The 14,014-nt window shown below is 37.3% G+C and overlaps 3 non-coding genes across 3 annotated transcripts; all 3 read left to right on the forward strand.

Annotated features, from left to right (window-relative positions):
- TRNAI-AAU lies at positions 1 to 74 on the forward strand. The gene has a single exon. It is a non-coding gene; the product is annotated as a tRNA-Ile (tRNA).
- Positions 75 to 11,579: 11,505 nt separating this feature from the next.
- TRNAN-GUU lies at positions 11,580 to 11,653 on the forward strand. The gene has a single exon. It is a non-coding gene; the product is annotated as a tRNA-Asn (tRNA).
- A 95-nt stretch (positions 11,654 to 11,748) lies between these two features.
- On the forward strand, positions 11,749 to 11,822 carry TRNAI-AAU. Its single transcript has one exon. It is a non-coding gene; the product is annotated as a tRNA-Ile (tRNA).
- The last annotated feature ends 2,192 nt before the right edge of the window (positions 11,823 to 14,014 follow it).

Consider the following 14,014-nt stretch of genomic DNA (forward strand, 5'->3'; position numbering starts at 1 on the left):
GGCCTATTAGGTCAGTTGGTTAGAGCATCGTGCTAATAACGTGAAGGTCGTAGGTTCGAGACCTGCATGGGTCAATTGCCTTGTATATGTTATTGTTTCTCCAATTATAAAAAATAAAGCTTAACAAATTAAAGAATAACACTTAAATTGACTCAATAAAATGCCAATATTTTTATTCTAGCTAATAAAAAAATATATTGCATGATATTTAGATTAAATATGTAATTTCTTTTACAAGTGATTATGATATTGTTTCTTATTCTTCCATATTTAATCTTTTTTTAGCACAACAAAAAATAATTTATTAATAATAAACTTCAAAAGGAGGTACCTGAAAAAAGGACATATGATTTATCTAAATCATGCTTGATTGCTTAAAAACAAAAAATTTACAATTTACATGTCGAAATAAATCTCCTAGAAACTCGAACTAACACCGAAAATACTCATAGACAATAGAAACATTGTAGAATCATCAAAATCACCCACACCTATGATAATTGTGGTTATTCCTCTTAATAATCTTGATTCAATGTTTCAACATGGGTTCTCTTACCAAGAGTGTAATGTACTTATTTTTAGATACGCGCATGACACATCCCTCAGATACGTTTGGTTTATGGATATAAAACTAAGTTTATGCATAGGCTTATGTAATGCATTCAAATTACTAAGAATGTATAACATTACTTTGTTTGATGTATTTATTTTGAATGTAAGATTATGATGTTTAGTAAAGATAACATATGCTTATTTAGAAGCACATGTTATTGAATTATCATTATTTTTACATAAATTTAATTATGTATTATTCTTAATAACCATAATAGAGTCACATGATCCAAATATTCCTCCTCCCTTCAATATATATATATATATATATATATAATTATAAAAATGTTATAAGATTGTAGTTGTGTAGAAAAAGAGTTAAATTGATAGAGTATCTCAGCTGGATAGAGAGTTTGGTTGTTAACAATAAGGTCGTAGGTTCAAGTCTTCCTTATAGCGTTGATTTACACTGGTAACTTAAATTGCCGGTTTACTTTCAATTAGTTGAACCATCTAAAGATTTGTATGAAGCAATACGTCAAAAAGACATGAAATGGCTTTTTAGCTCGGTTGGTTAGAGCATTGTGCTTACAACGCGAAGGTCACATGTTAGAGATCTGCATGGGTCAATTGTCTTACATATGTTATTGTTTCTCCTATTATAAAAGAGAGAGAGCTTAAGAAAATAAATAATAAGTCTAAAATGAAACAATGAATCAGTGATGATATATGTTATTATGTAATTAATTATTTTTACAAGCTATTTTCTTACTGTTTCTCATTCTTCGATATCTAATCTAGATTGCACCATCAAACCTTTCATTAATATTATTAGTGGCAATTTTTCTCAAAAATCTCGTTTCGAGGTTAGAGAATGAGTTCTCCAATCAAGAGTGTTATGTAACCCTCCAGACCCGGTCTGTAAGTTAGACCCAAACCTAAATGGTCACATATCCCATTCAGAGTTTTTTTTAAAACATCTTATAATACATTAGATATAATATAGAACAAAATATTGATAATACAGATATATCCAAAACGATAGCAAATACATGTCACCAAACATAACCGAAAACATATAGAGATATTTGTTCATACAAAATAAGTAGTAGATCTCTCCTGATGCCAAATCTGCTAGCTTACGGTATGTTGTTATCTGAAAAAGGGGAAAACTACATAATGAGCTAAAAAGCTCAGTGTGTTCCATACAGTGTATATAAAAACGTACTGATAAAAATATTCCAGTGAAGTCGGTTTATGCAATCATGTCGTAAAAAAAATATGAACACTACCCCCATCCCATCACATCAGAATGTGTAGGTTCCCCAGAACCATACACCCAACCCACACATCAAATAAGGCCCTGAGCACAAAGCCGAGGAACCTGCGGATATACTTCCTTCAACAATACCCCTCCAATGATTGTTCATGAATGTATTTGAATGAAAACAATGATTAATTCGTAAAAGTGTTCATGCTTAAAAATCATATACAGAAATACGGAAATCAGAATACAAATCGGTAGTATACAAAATTTTAGATATCAGACAATCAATATTCAAAACATCTGTATAAATACCGTAACCAAAAATCATATCAGAAATACACGGTAAATCAGATATCGGATACATAATATTCAGATATATATATTAAAACAGAAATAATTAACACTGTCGGGAAACACACCTGTAACAGTCTGAGAAATTAGACAGGGAAGCTTATTACTGGTTTTGTCGATCACTCTCTGCTGCAACGCTAGATCCTACGAATTGGAAAAATCCATATTGGAAACCTAATATAAATAATCTAAATATTATTTAAATAATATACGGAAACCTATGGGTAATTCTCGTAGTACGCAGTTCAGGCTGATCTAACGAACGGACAACACCGGACCTAATTGATCATTGCTCAGGTGAAACACGAGTACCTTAATAAAATATATTTATTGAATCAATTCCTTAACCAAATCTCAAATAAATAATCAAAATATTGAAATATTAAGCCTTTTGGGTTTACAAGCTCGATTCAGGAATTTCAGGTCGTAATTTGACAAAACGAACTTCGGAATCAGATTCAGGATGTCGAAAAACATAAAGTATGACCTTCCGAAATTCTGAATTCTTGGTCAAAATCAAAGTCAACGGGTTTGACTGACGATTCAGAGACTTTCGGGTTTGAATTTTGTGAAATCGACCCCAAAAACGGATTCGGGACGTCGAAAAACGTCAGGATAGGTATTCTCAGAAAAGATTAACGGCTGTTTAATAGCCAGTCAAAGCCGATCAAAGTTCTGGTCAAAAGTGGTCAACGAAAATAGCATTTTTTTCAAAATTACGAAAATAGCTCCATTTTAAAATTAATTACCAATATAGCACCATTTTCAAAATATTTACTAAAATGTCATTTTTTTCAAAAATTACGAAAATAACATTTTTTTAAAAATTACAAAAATAGCACCCTTTTTGAATTAATTCCCAATATGTCACCATTTTCAAAATAATTACTAAAATGTCACTCGGTCAACGGTCAACGGTCAACGGGGTTGGGTCAACGAGTCATGTCGGGTCAACGAGTCGGGTCGGGTCAACAGGTCGGGTCAAAACCGGTTAAACCGGTCAAACATTGCAATTAACCGGTCAAACCGATCATTTAGAGCTTCCCCACGCGCAGTAGCGGCACGTGGGATCGTTTCTGGTAGCGTAAAATTCACGAAAATTTTTTTAAAAATTATTTTGAGCGATTTCGAGATACTTACAAAGGTCGGTTCAAATTTTTGAACGGCGGAGAGCTCGATTTCATCAAATCGGAAACTTTGACCGCTTTACCTCCCCACGCGCCGCCGTCTACGGAGACTGAGGATGACACCGGCGGACTCGGAACGACACAAGGAACACGATGGTGCGGGAGGTGTCGTAAACGGAGCAACGATCGGCGATGAATTTAAGATTTTCTCGGCGATTGAACTAAAACAAATGTCGAGACTTTGACTGGAGAATCCCGGCGTTTGGCAGCGTTTCACCTCAATTAATTTAAGGGAATTGTTCCTCACTCGATAACGAACACGATGGTGGTTTTAAAACGACGATCATAATTCGGACGACGTCGGGATCGTTATCGAAAGTTGAGGTTGGGAGAGAGGATTTTGGGAGCAATTGGTTTCTGATTGAAACTAATTGCACGTATATAACACCAATCTGACCAATTTTTCTTGGGTAAATTCAGGGCTTAGTCCCTGAATTTTCTTTAACTCTAAAACAAGCTACAAGTTTTAAAATCTTTCAATTTAGACCACAAAATTTACCCCAAAATTACCAATTTTCACAATTAAAACCTCAATTTCAATTAAATATTATTTTGAAATATCCGGGTTGTTACAATTCTCCCCCTCTACAAGAAATTTCGTCCTTGAAATTTACCTTATGAAAATAGATGAGGAAATTGAGCCTTCATTGACTCCAATGTCTCCCAAGTAACTTCTGAGGGACTACAATTACTCCACTGAATTTTGACCATTGGAATACGCCTATTCCGAAGAACTCGTTCATCTCTCTCTAAAACCTGAACCGACTCCTCCTCATATGACAAATCAGGTCTTAGCTATACCTCATCAACTTGAATGATGTGATCTGGATCTGGACAGTATCGCCTCAACATAGACACATGAAAAACATCATGAATACGACTGAGTTGGGGAGGCAACTCAAGCTGATAAGCAACAGGTCCAACTTTCTTCAAAATACAATACGGCCCAATAAATCGCGTACTCAGTTTACCCTTACGTCCAAATCTCAATACCTTCTTCCATGGGGATACCTTGAGAAAAACCTGATCTCCAACCTCAAACTCGATATCCTTACGTCGCTTATCTGCGTATGATTTCTGTCTTTCGAATGCCTCTTTTAACCGATCACGGATCAATCTGACAGTATCTTCAGTCTCTCGAATCAAGTCTGGACCCAAAGTTTTACTATCATACAACTCTGTCCAACATATAGGAGTACGACATCTACGTCCATACAGAGCCTCGTACGGTGCCATGTGAATACTTGCATGGTAACTATTATTGTAAGCAAACTCAATTAATGGCAAGAAATCTTCCCAACTACCACGAAAATCAATCACACAACCCTGTAACATATCCTCCAACACCTGAATTACTCGCTCAGACTGTCCATCAGTCTGAGGATGAAAAGATGTACTGAAATTCAAACGAGTGCCCAGAGCCTCGTGCAAAGCTTTCCAGAACCTGGAAGTGAACCTCGGATCTCGATCAGATATGATAGACAACGGAACACCATGAAGTCTAATGATCTCAGAAATGTACAACTTAGCCAGTTTATCTAGAGAATAATTAATCCAGATAGAGATAAAGTGTGCTGACTTGGTGAGTCTATCAACAATCACCCAAATAGAATCCTTTTTGGAAGGAGTCAGAGGAAGACCAGTAACGAAGTCCATTGTAATGCGCTCCCATTTCCACTCAGGAATCTTAATTGACTGTAACAATCCAGATGGATGTTGGTGTTCTGCCTTAACCTGCTGACAAGTCAAACACCTCGCCACAAAATCTGAAATATTCTTTTTCATACCAGTCCAGAAGTAGCACTCTTTGAGATTATTGTACATTTTTTCCCCGCCAGGATGCATAGCATAAGGACTACTATGAGCCTCCTGAAGAATAACTCGTCTCAACTCATCATCTTTAGGTACGCAGTAACGACCGTGAAAATACAAAATACCATCCTGATTCACAGTATACTCTGAACCCGTTCCCTGCTTAACTTGTTCAATAATGAAAAGCAATGAGCTATCCAGAAGTTGTTTGATCTTAATCTCATCAGCCAACGTAGGTTTAACCTGCAACTCTGCTAACAAACTATTATCATCAAATAGACTCAAGTTGGCGAATAAGGCTCTGAGATATGATATTGCCTTACGGCTCAAGGCGTCTGCCACTACATTAGCCTTCCCTGGATGATATTCTATCTCTAGATCATAGTCCTTTAGAAGCTCTAACCAGGGACGCTGTCTCAAATTTAATTCTTTCTGAGTAAGTAGATACTTCAGACTCTTATGATCAGTGTACATATAACACTTCTCTCCGTAGAGGTAGTGTCTCATGATCTTTAAAGCAAAAACCACGACATCTAACTCCAGATCGTGAATAGGATAGTTACGCTCATGCGGCTTTAACTGACGCGAAGCATAAGCGACAACCTTCCCATCTTGCATCAAAACACATCCCAATCCAGAGTGAGAAGCATCACTGTAGACAGAAAAATCTTTTCCAGATTCAGGCTGAATCAGCACTGGGGCTTGGGTTAGAACAGTCTTCAATTTCTCAAAACTAACTTGTTGATTCTCAAACCAGACAAATGGAACATCTTTCCTCAATAGTTTTATCAGAGGAGCTGCAATAAGGGAGAACCCCTCAACAAAACGACTGTAGTAACCAACTAAGCCCAAGAAACTACGGATCTCAGAAATGTTCTTGGGTTGCTTCCAGTTTAGAATAGCCTCCACCTTGCTTGGATCCACCCGAATACCATCAGCAGAAATGATATGTCCAAGAAAAGTCACTTCGCTGAGCCAAAATTCATACTTGCGCAACTTAGCGTATAACTTATTGTCCCTTAGAGTCTGTAGAACAATCCTTAAATGCTCCTCATGTTCTGTTTCACTTCTAGAATACACCAGTATATCATCAATGAACACAACTACAAACTGGTCCAAATAAGGTCGAAACACCCTATGCATCAGATCCATGAAAGCAGCAGGGGCATTTGTTAACCCGAACGACATCACTAAAAACTCATAATGCCCATACCGAGTTCGAAAAGCAGTCTTCGGAATATCTGAATCTTTCACTTTGAGGTTATAATACCCCGACCTCAAGTCTATTTTTGAAAAGATAGAAGCCCCTAGAAATTGGTCAAATAGATCATCGATCCTGGGTAGAGGATATTTTTTAATAGTGAGCTTGTTCAGCTTCCTATAATCAATACAAAGTCTCAATGTCCCATCTTTCTTCTTGACAAAGAGAACTGGGGCTCCCCACGGTGATACACTGGGTCGGATAAATCCCCTGTCCAACAACTCCTGAAGTTGGATTTTCAGTTCCTTAAGCTCCTTTGGGGCCATACGATAAGGAGCCATTGAAACTGGAGTGGAACCAGAATAGACTTCAATTTCAAACTCAACCTCTCTATACGGCGGTAATCCAGGCAATTCCTCGGGAAAAATATCGGGAAATTCCTTAACAATCTAGATGCCTTCTATATCAGATTGAGAACTTCTGGTATCCAATATATAAGCAACAAAAGCCTCGGAACCTTTCCTGATCATCTTCTCAGCTACCAACTCAGATACAACATTCGTCAGAAATCCACGACGTTCCCCGATCATTACAATCTTTCGATTATCCGGGGTCTTCAAAACAGCTCTCTTAGTCTCAAAATCAATATTTACTCGATGTTTGTCCAACCAATCTATGCCGATAATCAAATCAAACTTTTCCAAAGGTAACTCCATCAGGTCAGCCAGAAAAATCTCCCCATTGATCTCAATAGGGCACTCTCTATAAATACGATCCAACACGATGGACTTGCCTAAGGGACTTTGAACTATCACTGAATACTCAGTACTCTCAACAGGAATATTTAGACCCTCGGAAACAGAATGTGATACATAGGAATTGGTAGAGCCACTATCAAACAATGCAAAATAGGGAACTGAATGGATAGTAACAGTACCTGCAGTCACATTAGGCCCATCACGATCTTGTCGAAGTCTGACAGTGTAAACCAATGCGGGTTATCTGGCCTCAGATCTGATTGGACCCCTATTCTGAGATACACGGCCTCTACTAGTCGATCCGGATGATCTCTCCTGAGTACGACCACCAGCAGGAGTCTGAACATTACTCTGAGTACGAGCGGGAATGAGAGCTGGTGTCTGAACTGCAGTAACTGACATTGGACAATCCTTTATGAAATGGTCACTAGAACCACATTTAAAATAGGTGCCAAATTTTCTCCTGCATTCCCCAAGATGATGTTTCCCACAATAATCACATGTCTGCAAAGATTGTAACCCAGAAGATCCACCATGTCTAGAATGCTGAATAGCTGAAGAACCAGATGCAGCAGGTCTGACACTCACACCGCCTCTCTGAAAAGAATCACCCCTGCCTCTCTTGCTAGGATGTGCAGAAGAATCAATAGAACCAGAAGGCCTCCTGAATCGGGTTTGAGCTCGATCAATATCTCTCTTGTGCTCCATACCCAGTCGCTCTATTTCCTCAGCAGTCTTGGTTATCTCAACCAAAGCATCAAAATTCCTCTCTCGGTGCGTAGCAACTCGACTCCTGATCTCAGACCTAAGTCCATTCTCGAACCTCAAGCATCGATCTATCTCAGTGTCCACAAGTCCAAGAGCATAACGGCTCAATCAGATGAACTCAACCTCGTAATCCATAACAGACATATTACCCTGCTCCAGATTCTGAAACTCCTGGCGTCACTCTTGCAGATATCTCTCTCCGATGTAGCGACTCTGGAAGCGCGTCTTGAAAAGATCCCATGTTAATTGGTTCCTAGGAATACTACCAGAAATGGATTGCCACCACCTGAAGCTTTCTTTCTTCAACATAGTTAGGGCCCCCTTTAACTTTTGCTCAGGTCTGAGGTCCATCTCATCCATAATCCTCTCTGTGTCCTCCAACCAATACTCAGCGTCTGTCGGAGGTCCACCAGTAATACCCTCGAATGGAACTACACCAGCAGCAACCAGAGAATTTGAAATCTCCACTGTAGTCATGTTACTAGGGGCTCTAGCAGCTCTCTGAAAGATGCAGAAGATAGCTCTATTAATGGCGTCTTCATTCATCTCAGTATCCTCATCCTCAGTGACGGGAGGGTCTCTCATAGGAGTAAACTGATCATCTTGAGAAAGAGTCGGATCTACTTGTGGAACAGGAGGATCACGTGGTGACATCGGATCGTCTATCGTAACAGAAGGTCGAGCGACTCGCCCTCTACCACGTCCACGTCCTGTCCTACGACCTCTAGCAGTATTCATCGTTGGATCTATAAGGCTCTACATAAATAATTTGAAACATATATCATATTTGCATTAGGGATCTCGAGAAACTTAAAATCATAAAATAAGGTGACACGTTTTTTCTTCTTCAAAGTTTCTTAAAAATTCAAAGTTTAGGACCCATATGCAGTCCGAGTGTTTAAAACCGAAGGCTATGATACCACCAAATGTAACCCTCCAGACCCGGTCTGTAAGTTAGAACCAAACCTAAATGGTCGCATATCCCATTCAGAGTTTTTTTTAAAACATCTTATAATACATTAGATATAATATAGAACAAAATATTGATAATACAGATATATCCAAAATGATAGCAAATACATGTCACCAAACATAACCGAAAACATATAGAGATATTTGTTCGTACAAAATAAGTAGTAGATCTCTCCTGATGCCAAATCTGCTAGATTACGGTCTGCTGTTATCTGAAAAGGGAGAAAAGTACATAATGAGCTAAAAAGCTCAGTGTGTTCCATACAGTGTATATAAAAACGTACTGATAAAATATTCCAGTGAAGTCAGTTTATGCAATCATGTCGTAAAAAAAATATGAACACTACCCCCATCCCATCACATCAGAATGTGTAGGTTCCCCAGAACCATACTCCCAGCCTACACATCAAATAAGGCCCTGAGCACAAAGCCGAGGAACCTGCGGATATACTTCCTTCAACAATACCCCTCCAGTGATTGTTCATGAATGTATTTGAATGAAAACAATGATTAATTCTTTAAAACGTAAAAGTGTTCATGCTTAAAAATCATATATAGAAATACAGAAATCAGAAGACAAATCGGTAGTATACAGAATTTCAGATATCAGACAGTCAATATTCAAAACATCGGTATAAAATACCGTAACTAGAAATCATATCAGAAATACACGGTAAATTAGATATCGGATACATAATATTCAGATATATATATATTAAAACAAAAATAATTAACACTGTCGGGAAACACACTTTAACAGTATGAGAAATCAGATAGGGAAGCTTATTACTGGTTTTGTCGATCACTCTCTGCTGCAGCGCTAGATCATACGAATTGAAAAAATCCATATTGGAAACCTAATATAAATAATCTAAATATTATTTAAATAATATACGGAAACCTACGGGTAATTCTCGTAGTACGCAGTTCAGGCTGATCTAACGAACGGACAACACCGAACCTAATTGATCCTTGCTCAGGTGAAACACGAGTACCTTAATAAAATATTTTTATTGAATCAATTCCTTAACCAAATCTCAAATAAATAATCAAAATATTGAAATATTAAGCCTTTTGGGTTTACAAGCTCGATTCAGGAATTTCGGGTCGTAATTTGACAAAACGGACTTCGGAATCAGATTCAGGATGTCGAAAAACATAAAGTATGACCTTCCGAAATTCTGAATTCTTGGTCAAAATCAAAGTCAACGGGTTTGACTGACGATTCGAAGACTTTCGGGTTTGAATTTTGTGAAACCGACCCCAAAAATGGATTCGGGACATCGAAAAACGTCAAGATAAGAATTCTCGAAAAAGATTAACGGCTGTTTAATAGCCGGTCAAGGCCGATCAAAGTTCTGGTCAAAAGTGGTCAACGAAAATAGCATTTTTTTCAAAATTACGAAAATAGCACCATTTTAAAATTAATTACCAATATAGCATCATTTTCAACATATTTACTAAAATGTCATTTTTTTCAAAATTACAAAAAAAAATATTATTTTTTAAAAATTACAAAAATAGCACCCTTTTCGAATTAATTCCCAATTTGTCACCATTTTCAAAATAATTACTAAAATGTCACTCGGTCAACGGTCAACGCTTAACGGGTCGGGTCAAAACCGGTCAAACCGGTCATTTAGAGCTTCCTAACGCGTAGTGGCGGCGCGTGGGATCATTTCTGGTAGCGTAAAATTCCCGGAAAAATTTCTAAAAATTATTTTGAGCGATTTCGTGATACTTACAAAGGTCGGTTCAAATTTTTGAACGGCGGAGAGCTCAATTTCATCAAATCGGAAACTTTAACCGCTTTACCTCCCCACGCGCCGCCGTCTACGGAGACCGAGGATGACACCGGCAGACTCGGAACGACACAAGGAACACGATGGTGCGGGAGGTGTCGTAAACAAAGCAACGATCGACGATGAATTTAAGGTTTTCTCGGCGATTGAACTAAAACAAACGTCGAGACTTTGACTGGAGATTCCCGGCGTTTGGCAGTGTTTCACCTCAATTAATTTAAGGGAATTATTCCTCACTCGATAACGAACACGATGGTGGTTTTAAAATGACGATCGGAATTCGGACGACGTCGGGATCGTTGTCGGAAGTTGAGGTTGGGAGAGAGGATTTTGGGAGCAATTGGTTTCTGATTGAAACCAATTGCACGTGTATAACACCAATATGACCAACTTTTCTTGGGTAAATTCAGGGTTTAGTCCCTGAATTTTCTTTAACTCTAAAACAAGCTACAAGTTTTAAAATCTTTCAATTTAAACCCCAAAATTTACCAATTTTCAAAATTAAAACCTCAATTTCAACTAAATATTATTTTGAAATATCCTGGTTGTTACATGTTATGTACTAATTTTTAGATACGTTGGGGAAGATCTCTCGAAAGTGTTTGGTTCATCGATATAAGATTAACTATATACATATGATTATGTAATCTATTCATATTACAAAGAATATAACAATACTTTATTTGATGCATTTAATCGAAATATAGGATTATGATGTTTAACAGAGAGAACATGTGATTATTTAAAAAACGTGTTATTCAATTGTCATTATTTTAAAATTTCATTATTTATTAGTCTTAATTACCATAACAGAGTCACTTGATCCAAAGAATCCTCATCCCTTCCACATATGTATGCATAATTCCAATAGATGACAAGGTTGTAGTTATGTGGAAGATAAGCTAAATAGCTGGAGTAGCTCAGTTGGTTAGAGCATGTTGTTGTTAACCACAAGGTCGGAGGTTCAAACCCTCCTTCTAGCTTTAATTTACTTTGGTACTTTAAATTTCCAATTTAAATTTCATCTTTAAAATCATCCAAAGAGTTATATGATGAAATACATCAATATATATGCAATGGCTTATTAGCTCAGCTGGTTAGAGCATCGTGCTAATAACGTGAAGGTCGCAGGTTCGAGACCTGCATGGGTCAATTACCTTGTATATGTTATTGTTTCTCCTATTATAAAAATTGAAGAATAACACTTAAATTGACTCAATTAAATGCCAACATTTTTATTATAGCTAATAAAAAATATATACTACATGATATTTAGATTAAATATGTAATTTCTTTTACAAGTGATTATGTTATTGTTTCTAATTCTTCCATATTTAATCTTTTTTTAGCACAACAAAAAATTACTTTATTAATAATAAACCTCAAAAGCAGGTACTTGACAAATGGACATAAGATACATCTAAGTCACGCCTATTCAGAAAAAAATGAAATCGTATGCTTCAAAACAAAAAATTGACAATTTACAAGTCAAAATAAATCTCCTAGAAACTCGAACTAACACCGCAAATACTCTTAGACAATAGAAACATTGTAGAATCATCAAAATCACCCACACCTATGAGAATTGTGGTTATTCCTCTCAATAATCTTGTTTCAATGTTTCAACATGTGTAACACCCCAATTTAGGGGCTAAATTTAAGAAATTATAAAGTGATGAATTTAATTGGTATTTTTGGATGAAATCGAGGATTAAATTGTAAAATTTCAAAGTTGGAAGACCGTTTTAAGAAGTACAGGAAGTTCAGTGACTAAACTCTTGGTTTACCCATTTTTTATATAGGATGAATTATAAATTTCTTCTCCCCGTGCGCAGGTTCTCATTTTTTTCCAGTTTTGTCTACTCCAACTACCTTCCTTTCAACTCTGATCTACTCGCCGTCCGACCTCCGATCAACGAGCCAAAACCACCATCGTGTTCGTTGTCAACCGAGGAACAAAACCCCTCAAACCTTTCGTCTTGAATCATCTCCGTTCGTCGTTAATTTCAGTCAGAAGTATCATCGGTAATAACTCGGTTTTAGTTGGTTTCTCATCGATTCACGACGATCGGGTCATCTGTTTACGACACCTCCCGCACCATCGTGTTCGTTGCATCGTTCCGAGTTCGCCGGTGTCATCTTTGGTCTCCGTCGACGGCGGCGCGTGAGGAGGTGAAGCGGTCAAAGTTTCCAATTTGTTGAAATCGAGCTCTCCGCCGTTCAAAATTGTGAACCGAGCTTTGTAAGTATCTCGAAATCGCTCAAAATAATTTTTAAGAATTTTTCCGTGATTTTTAGGCAGCTGGAAGGGGCCCCACGTGCCGCCACTGCTCGTGGGGATGGTCCAAATGACCGGTTTGACCGATTTGGTGCATAGTTGACCGGTTTGACCGATCATAACCCGACCCGACCCGTTGACCCGACCCGTTGACCGTTGACCGGCGTTGACCACTGTTGACCAAAACTTTGACCGACTTTGACCGGGCATTAAACGATATTTGACTTCGACCGAGTATACCTATCCTGACATTTTTCGACGTTCCAAATCTGATTCTGCTGTCCGTTTTTTGAAATTTGAACCCGAAGACCCCAAAATTGCCGGTCAAACCCGTTGACTTTGATTTTGACCGAAAATTCTAAATTTCTGAAAAGTCATATTTTATGCTTTCGACGTCCTGAATCCGAATCCGAAGTCCGTTTCGCCAAATTCAAACCCGGTAAGCCGTCTTTCACTGATTTATCACCCGATTTGATCCGCTTATCGCAATTAAGCTTCGTTTCTGATATAATTTATGTTGATATGTATCTGAGGAATTATTGGAAGTTGAATTGAAGATCAAAGGCGTACGAATGGAATTTTTATGGTCGATCAGTATTACACAGAAATCGAGGTAATACTTTACTACCTCTTTATGCTTTATAGAACATGTTGGTATTGGTAAATGCATGAATGGAAATGTTTGGTCTCATATGTGTAATTAATGAAGATCTACACTAGATACAAATACAGTAGAAAGTAGATAACTGAATATGGCTCAGATGACTATTATAAGAAATTGGAGGACAGTTGAAATTAATTACAAGTTCTGGAATTAAGTGATAAAAGAATCAACCATGGATTGTAGATTATAATTTATCTCATTAAAGGTACTTATATGATAAATTATGAGAATATTTCGATTTGGTAAAATTATGAAATTACCCTTATGCTGGAAAATGACAAGAATTGTCTCTGAAAGTGGATTAATAAATCTGAAAAGAATTATTGATCTGCTAAAACTATTGATGTGCATAAGAAATGTTAGTTTTACTTGGAAATTATGGATAACCAGTTTTTAACCCCA

Source organism: Hibiscus syriacus, unplaced genomic scaffold, assembly GCF_006381635.1.
Source record: "Hibiscus syriacus cultivar Baekdansim isolate YM2019G1 unplaced genomic scaffold, ASM638163v2 tig00111213_pilon, whole genome shotgun sequence".
In the NCBI taxonomy this organism is placed as follows: domain Eukaryota; kingdom Viridiplantae; phylum Streptophyta; class Magnoliopsida; order Malvales; family Malvaceae; genus Hibiscus; species Hibiscus syriacus.